This window comes from Dendrobates tinctorius, unplaced genomic scaffold (genome assembly GCF_039654945.1).
Source record: "Dendrobates tinctorius isolate UK_male_01 unplaced genomic scaffold, ASM3965494v1 ptg000211l, whole genome shotgun sequence".
NCBI classification, from domain to species: Eukaryota; Metazoa; Chordata; class Amphibia; order Anura; family Dendrobatidae; genus Dendrobates; species Dendrobates tinctorius.
Genome location: NW_027361878.1, coordinates 13,943,335 through 13,958,958, shown reverse-complemented (window position 1 = coordinate 13,958,958; position 15,624 = coordinate 13,943,335). Strand labels below are relative to the sequence as shown.

General features: G+C 41.4%; 1 protein-coding gene across 2 annotated transcripts in view; it reads left to right on the top strand.

Moving 5' to 3' along the window:
- LOC141058276 (uncharacterized) overlaps window positions 1-15,624 on the top strand; it is a 57,520-nt gene that overhangs the window by 18,786 nt on the left and 23,110 nt on the right. For both annotated transcript variants that reach the window (XM_073554463.1, XM_073554462.1), the window contains exon 2: window positions 1-15,624. This exon is cut by the window's left edge; it is cut by the window's right edge and continues 23,110 nt beyond it. The gene's annotated coding sequence lies outside the window, so the exon portion shown is untranslated.

The window sequence follows — 15,624 nt, the reverse complement described above, 5'->3', positions numbered from 1 at the left end:
AAATGCCGCCCCAACAAAAGGCAAGTACGCTATGAAACTAGAGGAACGTGGTTTCCAATTGTCAAATATGTATGAGCGGGTTTGGGGCGATTGTCTTATTGATCTCAGCAGGGCAGTGCAAGTCTGGAGACCCCTGTATGATGGCGCTGAAGATTTCCAGTAAGCCTCTTACTGTTTTGAAAATATTGGATTACAGATGTTGTCAGTGTATTTTATTGTAACAGATTGAGTGGTTTTTTTTTGCTCTTTTTACTTTGCAATGGTCTGTACAGAGCAGGAAAGGATTTCCCGTCTGATATTTTTCAGATCTGTTTCTCGGTGGCTCAACAATATAATAAGTGGTGGAGGGATAATGGCGCCAACAAAATGCAAGTAAATGATCAAATTGAAGCAATAGTGCCCACATTGTCAGTCTATTTGGAGAGGATTTGGGGCGATTGTCTTATTGTTTCAACAGTGCAGATGAAATATGGAGACCCCTGTATGATGGCACTGAAGATTGCTAGGAGCAGCTTACTGTGGTGAATATACAGATATATATACACATATTACATGGGAAATGTCCGTGTATATTGTTGTATATGATCTTGAAGGGGGATTTGTTTTGTGTCACTGTTCTTTATTATCAGAGTTAAAGAAGGCAACAGAATTTGGTGCTGGACCCCGATCCAGAAACGTGAGACCACCGTCATATTGTACTTTAATGTTCTTATACTATTGAGAAAATAATTTGATATGGAAATGGTGCCATAGATGATGGAGTTGTGGTGAGGATATGTCATAGATATATCTACAGATCTGTCACTGGATCATGCTAACAGCAGAGACTGAGACAAGGTGAATTGTAATTTACTTTGGGGATGAGGTGAGTGCAGGGAAGGGTTTTCTCGCTTGACATTTTTCAGATTAGTGATCCCCCAGTAGAGACAAATGGTTGAGGAATGCAGCAACTCAAAGTGCAAGAATAAGATTGTGTGTCTAAATAATCAGGTAAGTTGGAGGTGGTTTGGGGCGATTGTCGTCTTATTGATCTCAGCAGGACAGATCATGTGAAGACCCCTGTATGATGGCACTGAAGATTACTAGACCCCTTGCTTACTGTGGTGAATATACAAATAGATATACACACATTGTGCTGTAGATGCTGTAAAATGTTTTCTTGAAGAGGGTGGGGTAGTTTTTGTTTTCCTGTTCTTTATCAGCAGAGTTGAAGGCAATGGGACCACCATCGAGAAACGTGAGGCCACCATTATTTTGTACTTTATTGATCTTTATAGTACGAAGAAAGGATCTATATGAAATTGTTGTTGGCATAAGTTATAATAAGGATGATGATGAAGACTTTCCCTTGTAAGAGTTTGTTACAGATCTGTGACCGGATAATGCTGAGAGCAGAGAATTGTAGTTTACTATCAGGATGAGAGGAGTGCGGGAAGGATTCTCTTTTTTTAGTATTTTTCAGATGTTTGTTTATCCTTGGCTCTCCAGTGCGGTATAATGAAGTGGTTGAGAAATGCAGCCCCCTGAAAATGCAAGTAAACTATGAAACTATAGCCACATTGTGTCCAAATTGTCAGACGGCTCGGAATTGCTTTGGAGGTGATGGTCTTATTGATCTCGGCAGGGTCAGATAAAGTGTCCGTATTGGAGACGGGGCAGCTGTGTACTGCAGGTTCCCAGTTAGCTGAGGTGAGTGCAGGAAACATGTTCTGCTTTGATATTTTTCAGATCCATTTGTTATCAGTGGCTGAGGAATAATGGCCCCACAATATGCAGCCAATCAGACATGAGCAGAAGTGCATCCAATTTTTTAGTTTTTGTGGGAGCGTTTTTGGGGGCAATTTGTTTTCTTTTCCAACAGTGAACCTCATGTTTCGATAGCTCTGTATGATAGCATTGGAGGCTGCTGGGAATCGGCGTCCTGTGGTTAACCTGTAATACATATACACAGATTGCACTGGAGTTGTTTGCCAGTATATATTGTACATGATTGTCTTTGAAGGGAGGGTTGTTTTCCTTGTTTTTCTTTTTTTTATCAGACCTAAAGAAAGCAGTGTGATCTCCATCCAGAAATGTGAGCCACCATTATATTGTACTTTATTCATCCTGTAGTATAGACAAAAGATCTTGACGTGGAAATATTAGTGACATAAGCTGGAGTTGTGGTGTGAATGGAGAGTGTCCAATGTTGATGTTCTCTACAGATCTATGGCCAAACAAAGCCTGGAGCAGAGGAGGATTGTAGATTACTGCTAGGGTGAGGTGAGTGCAGGGAAGGGTTTTCTACCTTGATATTTTTCAGATTAGTGGCCATCAGTAGATACAAGTGATGGAGGAATGCAGCCTCTCAATGTGCAGGAATGCGATTGTGTGACCAAATTGTCAGAAAAGTTGGAGCGGGTTTGGGGCGATTGTTGTCTTATTGCTCTCATCAGGACACATCGTGTGAAGACCCCTTTATGTTGACACTGAAGATTGCTAGACATCTAATTACTGTGGTGATGAATATATATATCCATATACACATATTGTATAGATGCTGAATATTGCTGTAAAGTATTTTTCTTGAAGGGGGGGTAGATGTTTTGCTTTCTTCTTTATCATCAGAGTTAAAGAAGTGAATGGGACCACCATCCAGAAGCGTGAGACCACAGTCTTATTGCATTTCATAGATTCTATGCTGTAGAGAAAAGACTATTGTTAGTGAAATGGTGGCATAGATGATGGAGTTGTGGTGACAATGGGAGTTTGTCCTATGTAGGAAGTATTTCCAGATCTGTGAAATGATAATGTCGGGAGCAGAGATGGGGCAGAGAAAAATTACAGATTACTATTGGGAGGAGGTGAGTGCAGGGAAGGATTTTCCCTCTTTACGTTTTTCAGATCCATTTCTTATCCGTGGCTGAGGAATAATGGCCCCAGAATATGCAGACAATCAGACATGAGCAGCGGTGCGTCCAAAGTGTTAGATGAGTGGGAGTGTGTTTGGGGACAATTTGTTTTCTTCTTGATCCCAATAGTGAAGTTCCATAGCCCTGTATGATTGCACTGAAGATTGCCGGGAGCCGGCTTACTGGGGTAAATCTAAACTATAAACAGACTGCACTGGAGGAGATTGCTGCTATATATTGGTGTAAATTATTGTTCTTATAGGGAGAGGTTGTTTTTCTTTACTGTTTTTTATCATCAGAGCTAAAGGAGGCAACAGGACCGACCAGAAATGTGAAATCACCATCTTATTGTAGTTTATTCATCCTGTAGTCTATAGAAATAAATCCTGACCTGGAAATATTAGTGAGATGAGCTGGAGTTGTGGGGTGAGTGGAGATTGTCCTACCTTGATGTTCTCTACAGATCTATAGCCGGATAATGCCGGGAGCAGAGGAGGATTGTAAAATACTGCTAGGATGAGGTGAGTGCATGGAAGGGTTTTCTTGCGTGATACTTTTCAGATTAGTGGTCCTCCCGTAGAGACAAATGGTTGAGGAATGCAGCCCCTCAAAATGCAAGTACACGGTTCTGAGTCTAAATAGTCGAATTCGGTGGAACGAGTTGGGGGCGATTGTCGTCTTATTGATCTCAGCAGGACAGATCGTGTGAAGACCCCTGTATGATTGCACTGAAGATTGCCGGGAGCCGGCTTACTGACATAAATCTAAACTATGTATACACTGGGGGAGTTTGTCACTATATATTGCTGTAAATGATTGTTCTTGTAGGGGGATGGTGTTTTTCTTTACTGTTTTTTTTATCATCAGAGCTGAAGGATGCAACGGACCGCCATCAAGAAATGTGAGACCACCATCTTATTGTAATTTATTCATCCTGTAGTCTAGAGAGTAAACTCCTGACTTGTACATATAGATAAGATGTAGTTGTGGTGTGAGTGGAGATTGTCCAATGTTGATATTCTCTACAGATCTATGGCCGGATAATGCCGGGAGCAGAGGAGGATTGTAGATTACTGCTAGGATGAGGTGAGTGCAAGGAAGGGTTTTCTTATTTGATATTTTTCAGATTAGTGGTCCTCCAGTAGATACAAATGGTTGAGGAATGCAGCCCCTCAAAGGGTAAGAGCGCGACTGTGTGTCTAAATAGTAAGATAAGTTGGAGTGAGTTGGGGGCGACTGTCGTCTTATTGATCTCAGGACAGTACACGTGTGAAGACCCCTGTATGATGACACTGAAGATTGCTAGACCCCTGTTTACTGTGGTGAATGTACAAATATTTTTATATAAAAATAATGTGCTGTATATTGATGTAAAATATTTTCTAGGAAAAGGGGGGGTGTTTTGTTTTCCTGTTCTTTATCTTTAGAGTTGAAGAAGGCAACTTTATTTGGCACAGGACCACCATCCAGAAATGTGAGACCACCATCTTATTTATTAATCCTATAGCCCGAAGAAAAATTCTTTATGTGAAAATGTTATTGGCAGAAGTTGTTGTAATTTGGGTGATGATGGAGACTTTCCAGTGTTGTGTAAAGATCTGTGACCGCATTCAGTGTCCTATTAGGGAGGAGAGGTGAGTGCAGGGTCGGGTTTCCCACTTGATGTTTTTCAGGTCTGTTTGTCATCAGTGGCTCCAAGAAAATAAAGTGGCAGGGAAATGTGGCGACAACAAAAGGCAAGTACGCTATGAAACTAGAGGAACATGGTTTCCAATTGTGAAATATGTATGAGTGGGTTTGGGGCGATTGTCTTATTGATCTCAGCAGGGCAGTGCAAGTCTGGAGACCCCTGTATGATGGCGCTGAAGATTTCCAGTAAGCCTCTTACTGTTTTGAAAATATTGGATTACAGATGTTGTCAGTGTATTTTATTGTAACAGATTGAGTGGTTTTTTTTGCTCTTTTTACTTTTCAATGGTCTGTACAGAGCTACGGCCGGATTCAGTCTCCTATTAGGGGGAGGTGAGTGCAGGAAAGGATTTCCCCTTTAATGTTTTTCAGATCTGTTTCTCGGTGACTCGACAATATAATAAAGTGGAGGAGGGATAATGGCGCCAACAAAATGCAAGTAAATCATCAAATTGAAGCCATAGTGCCCAAATTGTCAGTCTATTTGGAGAGGATTTGGGGCGATTGTCTTATTATTTCAACAGTGCAGATGAAATATGGAGACCCCTGTATGATGGCACTGAAGATTGCTAGCAGCAGCTTACTGTGGTGAATATACAGATATATATATATATGCACATATTACATGGGAAATGTCTGTGTATATTGCTGTATATGATCTTGAAGGGGGATTTGTTTTGTGTCACTGTTCTTTATTATCAGAGTTAAAGTAGGCAAGAGAATTTGGGCCAGACCCCCATCCAGAATTGTGAAACTCCTGTATTATCGTACTTTATTGATGTTATACTATTGAGACAACAATAATTTGATATGGAAACTGTGCCATAGATGATGGAGTTGTGAGGATTTGTCATATATTTACAGATATATCTACAGATCTGTCACTGGATCCTGCTAACAGCAGAGATTGAGACAAGGTGATTTGTAGTTTACTATGAGGATGAGGTGAGTGCAGGGAAGGGTTTTCTCATGTCATGTTTTTCAGATACAATTTTTATCAGTGTCTCTGTAAAAGAAACAAAACATGGTGTAGGACTGCAGCCCCTATGTTCTGAAAGTGACTCTGAAAACTTGAGCAGCAGTGTGTCCACATTGTCAGATAAGTTTGAGCCAGTTTGGGGCGATTTGTCTTATTGATCTCAGCAGCCAGTTCTGGTATGGAGACCCTTGGATGAAGGCACTGAAGATGATTGGGAACCTGCTTACTGTGGAGAATACAGTCACATATATTATATTTGAATGGGGGGGTCTTGATTTCCTGTTCTTTATCTTTACAATTGAAGAAGGCAACTTTATTTGGCACAGGACCACCATCCAGAAATGTGAGACCACCATCTTATTTATTAATCCTATAGCACAAAGAAAAGTTCTTTACGTGAAAATGTTATTGGCAGAAGTTGTTGTAATTTGGGTGATTATGGAGACTTTCCAGTGTTCTGTATAGATCTGTGACTGCATTCAGTTTCCTATTAGGGAGAGGTGAGTGCAGGGTCGGGTTTCCCACTTGATGTTTTTCAGGTCTGTTTATCATCAGTGGCTCCAAGAAAATAAATTGATTGTGAAATGCGGCCACAACAAAACACAAGGACGCTATAAAACTTGAGGAACGAGGTGTCCAGTTGTACAATATGTATGAGCGGTAGCTACATTCCCAACTCTGAAAGTCACCTGCTTCATGCTGCACAGACTGATTGCCCACTGGGTTTTCTTGAGGTCGAAAGAACTAATGCCCCTGGTTTGCTACCCCTGCTCCGATTGGCACGAGTAACATGGAGGCAAATCAAGAAAGTGTCTGGGTTTAAAGATTTTATAGCCGAAATGCCCCTGTGAAATAATGATTAATTCCAGAATTGCTAAACCACCCGTCCACTGAATTTTGGATTCAACATGACGTCTCTTCGATGGGAGACTTGTATGATCAGGGGACCTTGAAGACTTTTGAGCAATTACAGGTCGCGCATGATATCCCAAGATCCCAATTCTTCCGCTATTTACAGCTGAGATCGGCTCTTCAATCGCATGTACGATGTAGGGGTGTGGGCCATACTATTTCATCTCTGCCTCTGATAGGAATCTTCAAATCGCAGGGCCCTCAGGGTCTCGTCTCCTCTTTATACACATACATGCTGTCAGCGGGAGCAGAATCTGCCATAAGTTCTGTCAGGAGAAAGTGGGAACGGCTCATCCCTAATACACAGGTTGAGGAGTGGGAGGAGATTTTGGAATCTCCAATTGGAGTATCGCCATCTATTAACAACAGAATGATACAATTATATATAATCAACCAGTCGTACTTGACTCCGACAAGACTTTTGAGGATGGGCCCGTTACCAGTCATCAGAATGTTTAAGGTGTCGCGCTCCAGACGCAGATTTTATTCATATGATATGGCAGTGTCCCACTGTCCTGCATTACTGGGGCGAGGTGACATCATTACTGTCATCCCTAATACAGGCCCCGGTCCCTCTGGAGCCACTGGTCTGCTTGTTTGGGGAAGGGGATGAGGAGATTTGGGGTCGATATGATGGGGTCTTCCTGCGTGAGACGTTGTTTATGGCACGGAAGGTACTGGCATTACGGTGGATGGGAACTTTGTCCCCCTCTTTTAGAATTTGGGTTGACTTGGTGAATTCGATTATTCCATACGAGCGCACGTTATACCAAAACGGGATGCCCGGGTAAATTTGAAAAGATTTGGGGGAGGTGGAACTCCTCCCACCTTACCCTGCAAGGTTGAGACATCACATACGAGAAAATATGCTGCAGGATGCTAGGCTGCGAAATAGTAGAGGTTGATGTAGTGGTTGTTGTAGTTTAGTTTAGGAATTTCTGATTAGATTTCCTCATCCGAATAATATGTTAAAAGGCTTATGTGATTTGTTCGATGTACATGTTTTATGATATATAACCAACTGTCCTTTGCGCATACTGGGAAGGTTATGTATAATACTGTGTTCTTTTAAGAAAAAAAAAATAGTGTATAATTATTTGGCTATATATTCTAATAATGGATGGAAACATGTATGCTCTGTGGAAAATGTGTATTAACATGGGCCAATTGTATGTTGTACATGTTTTATGTCCTGAAGTTCAATAAATGAATTTAAAAAAAAAAAATATGTATGAGTGGGTTTGGGGCGATTGTCTTATTGATCGCAGCAGGGCAGTGCAAGTCTGGAGACCCCTGTATGATGGCGCTGAAGATTTCCAGTAAGCCTCTTACTGTTTTCAAAATATTGGATTACAGATGTTGCCAGTGTATTTTATTGTAACAGATTGTTCTTAGAGATGGGTCATTTTTTGCTGCTTTTAATATAACAGTTTGGGGAGGAGGACTTGTTTTGCTTTTCTGTTCTTTGTCATCAGAGTTGAAACTTGCAACTGCATTTTACCCAAGACCCCAATAGAGTAGAGTAAGACCACCATCTTGGTGTATGTTATTGATCCTGTAGTTCTGTGAAAAGCTCTGTAAGTGGAAATATTAGTGACATAAGGTGGAGTTGTGGTGACGATGCAGATGGGCCTATACTGGAACTCTTTACACACAGGATAATGCCGGGAGCGGTGATGGCGCAGAGGAGAAATGCAGTTTACTATTGGGAGGAGGTGAGTGCAGGAAAGGATTTTCTCTCTTGATATATTTCAGATTCGTTTGTTATCCATGGATCTCCAGGAGAAAAAATAACTGCAGAATGCATCCCAGCAAAAATGAAAGTAGCCTATTATTCTGAGTGGGTTTGGGATGCTTGTCTTCTTCATGAATGGTGCAATCCAAATGTGAAGATCTTTGCATAAAAATATAATGGGCATTGTTGTAATCCGGCGACGCTGGAGACTTTCCAATGGTCAGTACAGAGCTATGGCCAGATTCAGTCTCCTATTAGGAGGAGGTGAGTGCAGGAAAGGATTTCCCGTCTGATATTTTTCAGATCTGTTTCTCGGTGGCTCGACAATATAATAAAGTGGTGGAGGAATAATGGCGCCAACAAAATGCAAGTAAATCATCAAATTTAAGCAATAGTGCCCACATTGTCAGTGTATTTGGAGAGGATTTGGGGCGATTGTCTTATTGTTTCAACAGTGCAGATGAAATATGGAGACCCCTGTATGATGGCACTGAAGATTGCTAGGAGCAGCTTACTGTGGTGAATATACAGATATATATATGCACATATTACATGGGAAACGTCCGTATATATTGTTGTATATGATCTTGAAGGGGGATTTGTTTTGTGTCACTGTTCTTTATTATCAGAGTTAAAGAAGGCAACAGAATTTGGTGCTGGACCCCGATCCAGAAACATGAGACCACTGTGTTATGTTCTTATACTATTGAGAAAATAATTTGATATGGAAATGGTGCCATAGATGATGGAGTTGTGGTGAGGATATGTCATAGATATATCTACAGATCTGTCACTGAATGATGCTGTCAGCAGAGACTGAGACAAGGTGAATTGTAATTTATTGTGGGGATGAGGTGAGTGCAGGGAAGGGTTTTCTCGCTTGATATTTTTCAGATTAGTGGTCCCCCAGTAGAGACAAATGGTTGAGGAATGCAGCTCCTCAAAGTGCAAGAATAAGATTGTGTGTCTAAATAATCAGGTAAGTTGGAGGTGGTTTGGGGCGATTGTCGTCTTATTGATCTCAGCAGGACAGATCATGTGAAGACCCCTGTATGATGGCACTGAAGATTACTAGACCCCCTGCTTACTGTGGTGAATATACAAATAGATATACACACATTGTGCTGTAGATGCTGTAAAATGTTTTCTTGAAGAGGGTGGGGTTGTTTTTGTATTCCTGTTCTTTATCAGCAGAGTTGAAGGCAATGGGACCACCATCGAGAAACATGAGGCCACCATTATTTTCTACTTTATTGATCTTTATAGTACGAAGAAAGGATCTATATGAAATTGTTATTGGCATAAGTTATAATAAGGATGATGATGAAGACTTTCCCTTGTAAGAGTTTGTTACAGATCTGTGACCGGATAATGCTGAGAGCAGAGAATTGTAGTTTACTATCAGGATGAGAGGAGTGCGGGGAGGATTCTCTTTTTTTAGTATTTTTCAGATGTTTGTTTATCCTTGGCTCTCCAGTACAGTATAATGAAGTGGTTGAGAAATGCAGCCCCCTGAAAATGCAAGTAAACTATGAAACTATAGCCACATTGTGTCCAAATTGTCAGACGGCTCGGAATTGCTCTGGAGGTGATGGTCTTATTGATCTCGGCAGGGTCAGATAAAGTGTCCGTATTGGAGACGGGGCAGCTGTGTACTGCAGGTTCCCAGTTAGCTGAGGTGAGTGCAGGAAACCTGTTCTGCTTTGATATTTTTCAGATCCATTTGTTATCAGTGGCTGAGGAATAATGGCCCCACAATATGCAGCCAATCAGACATGAGCAGAAGTGCATCCAAATTTTTAGTTTTTGTGGGAGCGTGTTTGGGGGCAATTTGTTTTCTTTTCCAACAGTGAACCTCATGTTTCCATAGCTCTGTATGATAGCATTGGAGGCTGCTGGGAATCGGCATCCTGTGGTTAACCTGTAATCTATATACACAGATTGCACTGGAGTTGTTTGCCAGTATATATTGTACATGATTGTCTTTGAAGGGAGGGTTGTTTTCCTTGTTTTTCTTTTTTTTTTATCAGACCTAAAGAAAGCAGTGTGATCTCCATCCAGAAATGTGAGCCACCATTCTATTGTACTTTATTCATCCTGTAGTATAGACAAAAGATCTTGACGTGGAAATATTAGTGACATAAGCTGGAGTTGTGGTGTGAATGGAGAGTGTCCAATGTTGATATTCTCTACAGATCTATGGCCGAATAAAGCCTGGAGCAGAGGAGGATTGTAGATTACTGCTAGGGTGAGGTGAGTGCAGGGAAGGGTTTTCTACCTTGATATTTTTCAGATTAGTGGCCATCAGTAGATACAAGTGATGGAGGAATGCAGCCTCTCAATGTGCAAGAATGCGATTGTGTGACCAAATTGTCAGAAAAGTTGGAGCGGGTTTGGGGCGATTGTTGTCTTATTGCTTTCATCAGGACACATCGTGTGAAGACCCCTGTATGATGACACTGAAGATTGCTAGACATCTAATTACTGTGGTTATGAATATATATATATCCATATACACATATTGTATAGATGCTGAATATTGCTGTAAAGTATTTTTCTTGAAGGGGGGAGTAGATGTTTTGCTTTCTTTATCATCAGAGTTAAAGAAGTGAATGGGACCACCATCCAGAAGCGTGAGACCACAATCTTATTGCATTTCATTGATTCTATGCTGTAGAGAAAAGACTATTGTTAGTGAAATGGTGGCATAGATGATGGAGTTGTGGTGACGATGGGAGTTTGTCCTATGTAGGAAGTATTTCCATATCTGTGAAATGATAATGTCGGGAGCAGAGATGGAGCAGAGGAGAATTACAGATTACTATTGGGAGGAGGTGAGTGCAGGGAAGGATTTTCCCTCTTTACGTTTTTCAGATCCATTTCTTATCCGTGGCTGAGGAATAATGGCCCCAGAATATGCAGACAATCAGACATGAGCAGCGGTGCCTCCAAAGTGTTAGATGAGTGGGAGTGTGTTTGGGGGCAATTTGTTTTCTTCTTGATCCCAACAGTGAAGTTCCATAGCCCTGTATGATTGCACTGAAGATTGCCGGGAGCCGGCTTACTGGGGTAAATCTAAACTATATACAGACTGCACTGGAGGAGATTGCCGCTATATATTGGTGTAAATTATTGTTCTTATAGGGGGAGGTTGTTTTTCTTTACAGTTTATCATCAGAGCTAAAGGAGGCAACAGGACCGACCAGAAATGTGAGATCACCATCTTATTGTAGTTTATTCATCCTGTAGTCTATAGAAATAAATCTTGACCTGGAAATATTAGTGAGATGAGCTGGAGTTGTGGTGTGAGTGGAGATTGTTCTACCTTGATGTTCTCTACAGATCTATAGCTGGATAATGCCGGGAGCAGAGGAGGATTGTAAAATACTGCTAGGATGAGGTGAGTGCAGGGAAGGGTTTTCTTGCATGATACTTTTCAGATTAGTGGTCCTCCAGTAGAGACAAATGGTTGAGGAATGCAGCCCCTCAAAATGCAATTACACGGTTCTGAGTCTAAATAGTCGAATTCGGTGGAACGAGTTGGGGGCGATTGTCGTCTTATTGATCTCAGCAGGACAGATCATGTGAAGACCCCTGTATGATTGCACTGAAGATTGCCGGGAGCCGGCTTACTGACATAAATCTAAACTATGTATACACTGGGGGAGTTTGTCACTATATATTGCTGTAAATGATTGTTCTTGTAGGGGGATGGTGTTTTTCTTTACTGTTTTTTTTATCATCAGAGCTGAAGGATGCAACGGACCGCCATCGAGAAATGTGAGACCACCATCTTATTGTAATTTATTCATCCTGTAGTCTAGAGAGTAAACTCCTGACTTGTACATATAGATAAGATGTAGTTGTGGTGTGAGTGGAGATTGTCCAATGTTGATATTCTCTACAGATCTATGGCCGGATAATGCCGGGAGCAGAGGAGGATTGTAGATTACTGCTAGGATGAGGTGAGTGCAAGGAAGGGTTTTCTTATTTGATATTTTTCAGATTAGTGGTCCTCCAGTAGATACAAATGGTTGATGAATGCAGCCCCTCAAAGGGTAAGAGCGCGACTGTGTGTCTAAATTGTAAGATAAGTTGGAGTGAGTTGGGGGCGACTGTCGTCTTATTGATCTCAGGACAGTACACGTGTGAAGACCCCTGTATGATGACACTGAAGATTGCTAGACCCCTGTTTACTGTGGTGAATGTACAAATATTTTTATATAAAAATAATGTGCTGTATATTGATGTAAAATATTTTCTAGGAAAAGGGGGGTGTCTTGTTTTCCTGTTCTTTATCTTTAGAGTTGAAGAAGGCAACTTTATTTGGCACAGGACCACCATCCAGAAATGTGAGACCACCATCTTATTTATTAATCCTATAGCCCGAAGAAAAATTCTTTGTGAAAATGTTATTGGCAGAAGTTGTTGTAATTTGGGTGATGATGGAGACTTTCCAGTGTTGTGTAAAGATCTGTGACCGCATTCAGTGTCCTATTAGGGAGGAGAGGTGAGTGCAGGGTCGGGTTTCCCACTTGATGTTTTTCAGGTCTGTTTGTCATCAGTGGCTCCAAGAAAATAAAGTGGCAGGGAAATGTGGCGACAACAAAAGGCAAGTACGCTATGAAACTAGAGGAACATGGTTTCCAATTGTGAAATATGTATGAGTGGGTTTGGGGCGATTGTCTTATTGATCTCAGCAGGGCAGTGCAAGTCTGGAGACCCCTGTATGATGGCGCTGAAGATTTCCAGTAAGCCTCTTACTGTTTTCAAAATATTGGATTACAGATGTTGTCAGTGTATTTTATTGTAACAGATTGAGTGGTTTTTTTTGCTCTTTTTACTTTTCAATGGTCTGTACAGAGCTACGGCCGGATTCAGTCTCCTATTAGGAGGAGGTGAGTGCAGGAAAGGATTTCCCCTTTAATGTTTTTCAGATCTGTTTCTCGGTGACTCGACAATATAATAAAGTGGAGGAGGGATAATGGCGCCAACAAAATGCAAGTAAATCATCAAATTGAAGCCATAGTGCCCAAATTGTCAGTCTATTTGGAGAGGATTTGGGGCGATTGTCTTATTATTTCAACAGTGCAGATGAAATATGGAGACCCCTGTATGATGGCACTGAAGATTGCTAGCAGCAGCTTACTGTGGTGAATATACAGATATATATATATATATATATATATATATATATATATATATATATATATGCACATATTACATGGGAAATGTCTGTGTATATTGCTGTATATGATCTTGAAGGGGGATTTGTTTTGTGTCACTGTTCTTTATTATCAGAGTTAAAGTAGGCAAGAGAATTTGGGCCAGACCCCCATCCAGAATTGTGAAACTCCTGTATTATCGTACTTTATTGATGTTATACTATTGAGACAACAATAATTTGATATGGAAACTGTGCCATAGATGATGGAGTTGTGAGGATTTGTCATATATTTACAGATATATCTACAGATCTGTCACTGGATCCTGCTAACAGCAGAGATTGAGACAAGGTGATTTGTAGTTTACTATGAGGATGAGGTGAGTGCAGGGAAGGGTTTTCTCATTTCATGTTTTTCAGATACAATTTTTATCAGTGTCTCTGTAAAAGAAACAAAACATGGTGTAGGACTGCAGCCCCTATGTTCTGAAAGTGACTCTGAAAACTTGAGCAGCAGTGTGTCCACATTGTCAGATAAGTTTGAGCCAGTTTGGGGCGATTTGTCTTATTGATCTCAGCAGCCAGTTCTGGTATGGAGACCCTTGGATGAAGGCACTGAAGATGATTGGGAACTTGCTTACTGTGGAGAATACAGTCACATATATTATATTTGAATGGGGGGGGTCTTGTTTTCCTGTTCTTTATCTTTACAATTGAAGAAGGCAACTTTATTTGGCACAGGACCACCATCCAGAAATGTGAGACCACCATCTTATTTATTAATCCTATAGCACAAAGAAAAGTTCTTTATGTGAAAAAGTTATTGGCAGAAGTTGTTGTAATTTGGGTGATGATGGAGACTTTCCAGTGTTCTGTATAGATCTGTGACCGCATTCAGTTTCCTATTAGGGAGAGGTGAGTGCAGGGTCGGGTTTCCCACTTGATGTTTTTCAGGTCTGTTTATCATCAGTGGCTCCAAGAAAATAAATTGATTGTGAAATGCGGCCACAACAAAACACAAGGACGCTATAAAACTTGAAGAACGAGGTGTCCAGTTGTACAATATGTATGAGCGGTAGCTACATTCCCAACTCTGAAAGTCACCTGCTTCATGCTGCACAGACTGATTGCCCACTGGGTTTTCTTGAGGTCGAAAGAACTAATGCCCCTGGTTTGCTACCCCTGCTCCGATTGGCACGAGTAACATGGAGGCAAATCAAGAAAGTGTCTGGGTTTAAAGATTTTATAGCTGAAATGCCCCTGTGAAATAATGATTAATTCCATAATTGCTAAACCACCCGTCCACTGAATTTTGGATTCAACATGACGTCTCTTCGATGGGAGACTTGTATGATCAGGGGACCTTGAAGACTTTTGAGCAATTACAGGTCGCGCATGATATCCCAAGATCCCAATTCTTCCGCTATTTACAGCTGAGATCGGCTCTTCAATCGCATGTACGATGTAGGGGTGTGGGCCATACTATTTCATCTCTGCCTCTGATAGGAATCTTCAAATCGCAGGGCCCTCAGGGTCTCGTCTCCTCTTTATACACATACATGCTGTCAGCGGGAGCAGAATCTGCCATAAGTTCTGTCAGGAGAAAGTGGGAACGGCTCATCCCTAATACACAGGTTGAGGAGTGGGAGGAGATTTTGGAATCTCCAATTGGGAGTATCACCATCTATTAACAACAGAATGATACAATTATATATAATCAACCAGTCGTACTTGACTCCGACAAGACTTTTGAGGATGGGCCCGTTACCAGTCATCAGAATGTTTAAGGTGTCGCGCTCCAGACGCAGATTTTATTCATATGATATGGCAGTGTCCCACTGTCCTGCATTACTGGGGCGAGGTGACATCATTACTGTCATCCCTAATACAGGCCCCGGTCCCTCTGGAGCCACTGGTCTGCTTGTTTGGGGAAGGGGATGAGGAGATTTGGGGTCGATATGATGGGGTCTTCCTGCGTGAGACGTTGTTTATGGCACGGAAGGTACTGGCATTACGGTGGATGGGAACTTTGTCCCCCTCTCTTAGAATTTGGGTTGACTTGGTGAATTCGATTATTCCATACGAGCGCACGTTATACCAAAACAGGGGATGCCCGGGTAAATTTGAAAAGATTTGGGGGAGGTGGAACTCCTCCCACCTTAACCTGCAAGGTTGAGACATCACATACGAGATAATATGCTGCAGGATGCTAGGCTGCGAAATAGTAGAGGTTGATGTAGTGGTTGTTGTAGTT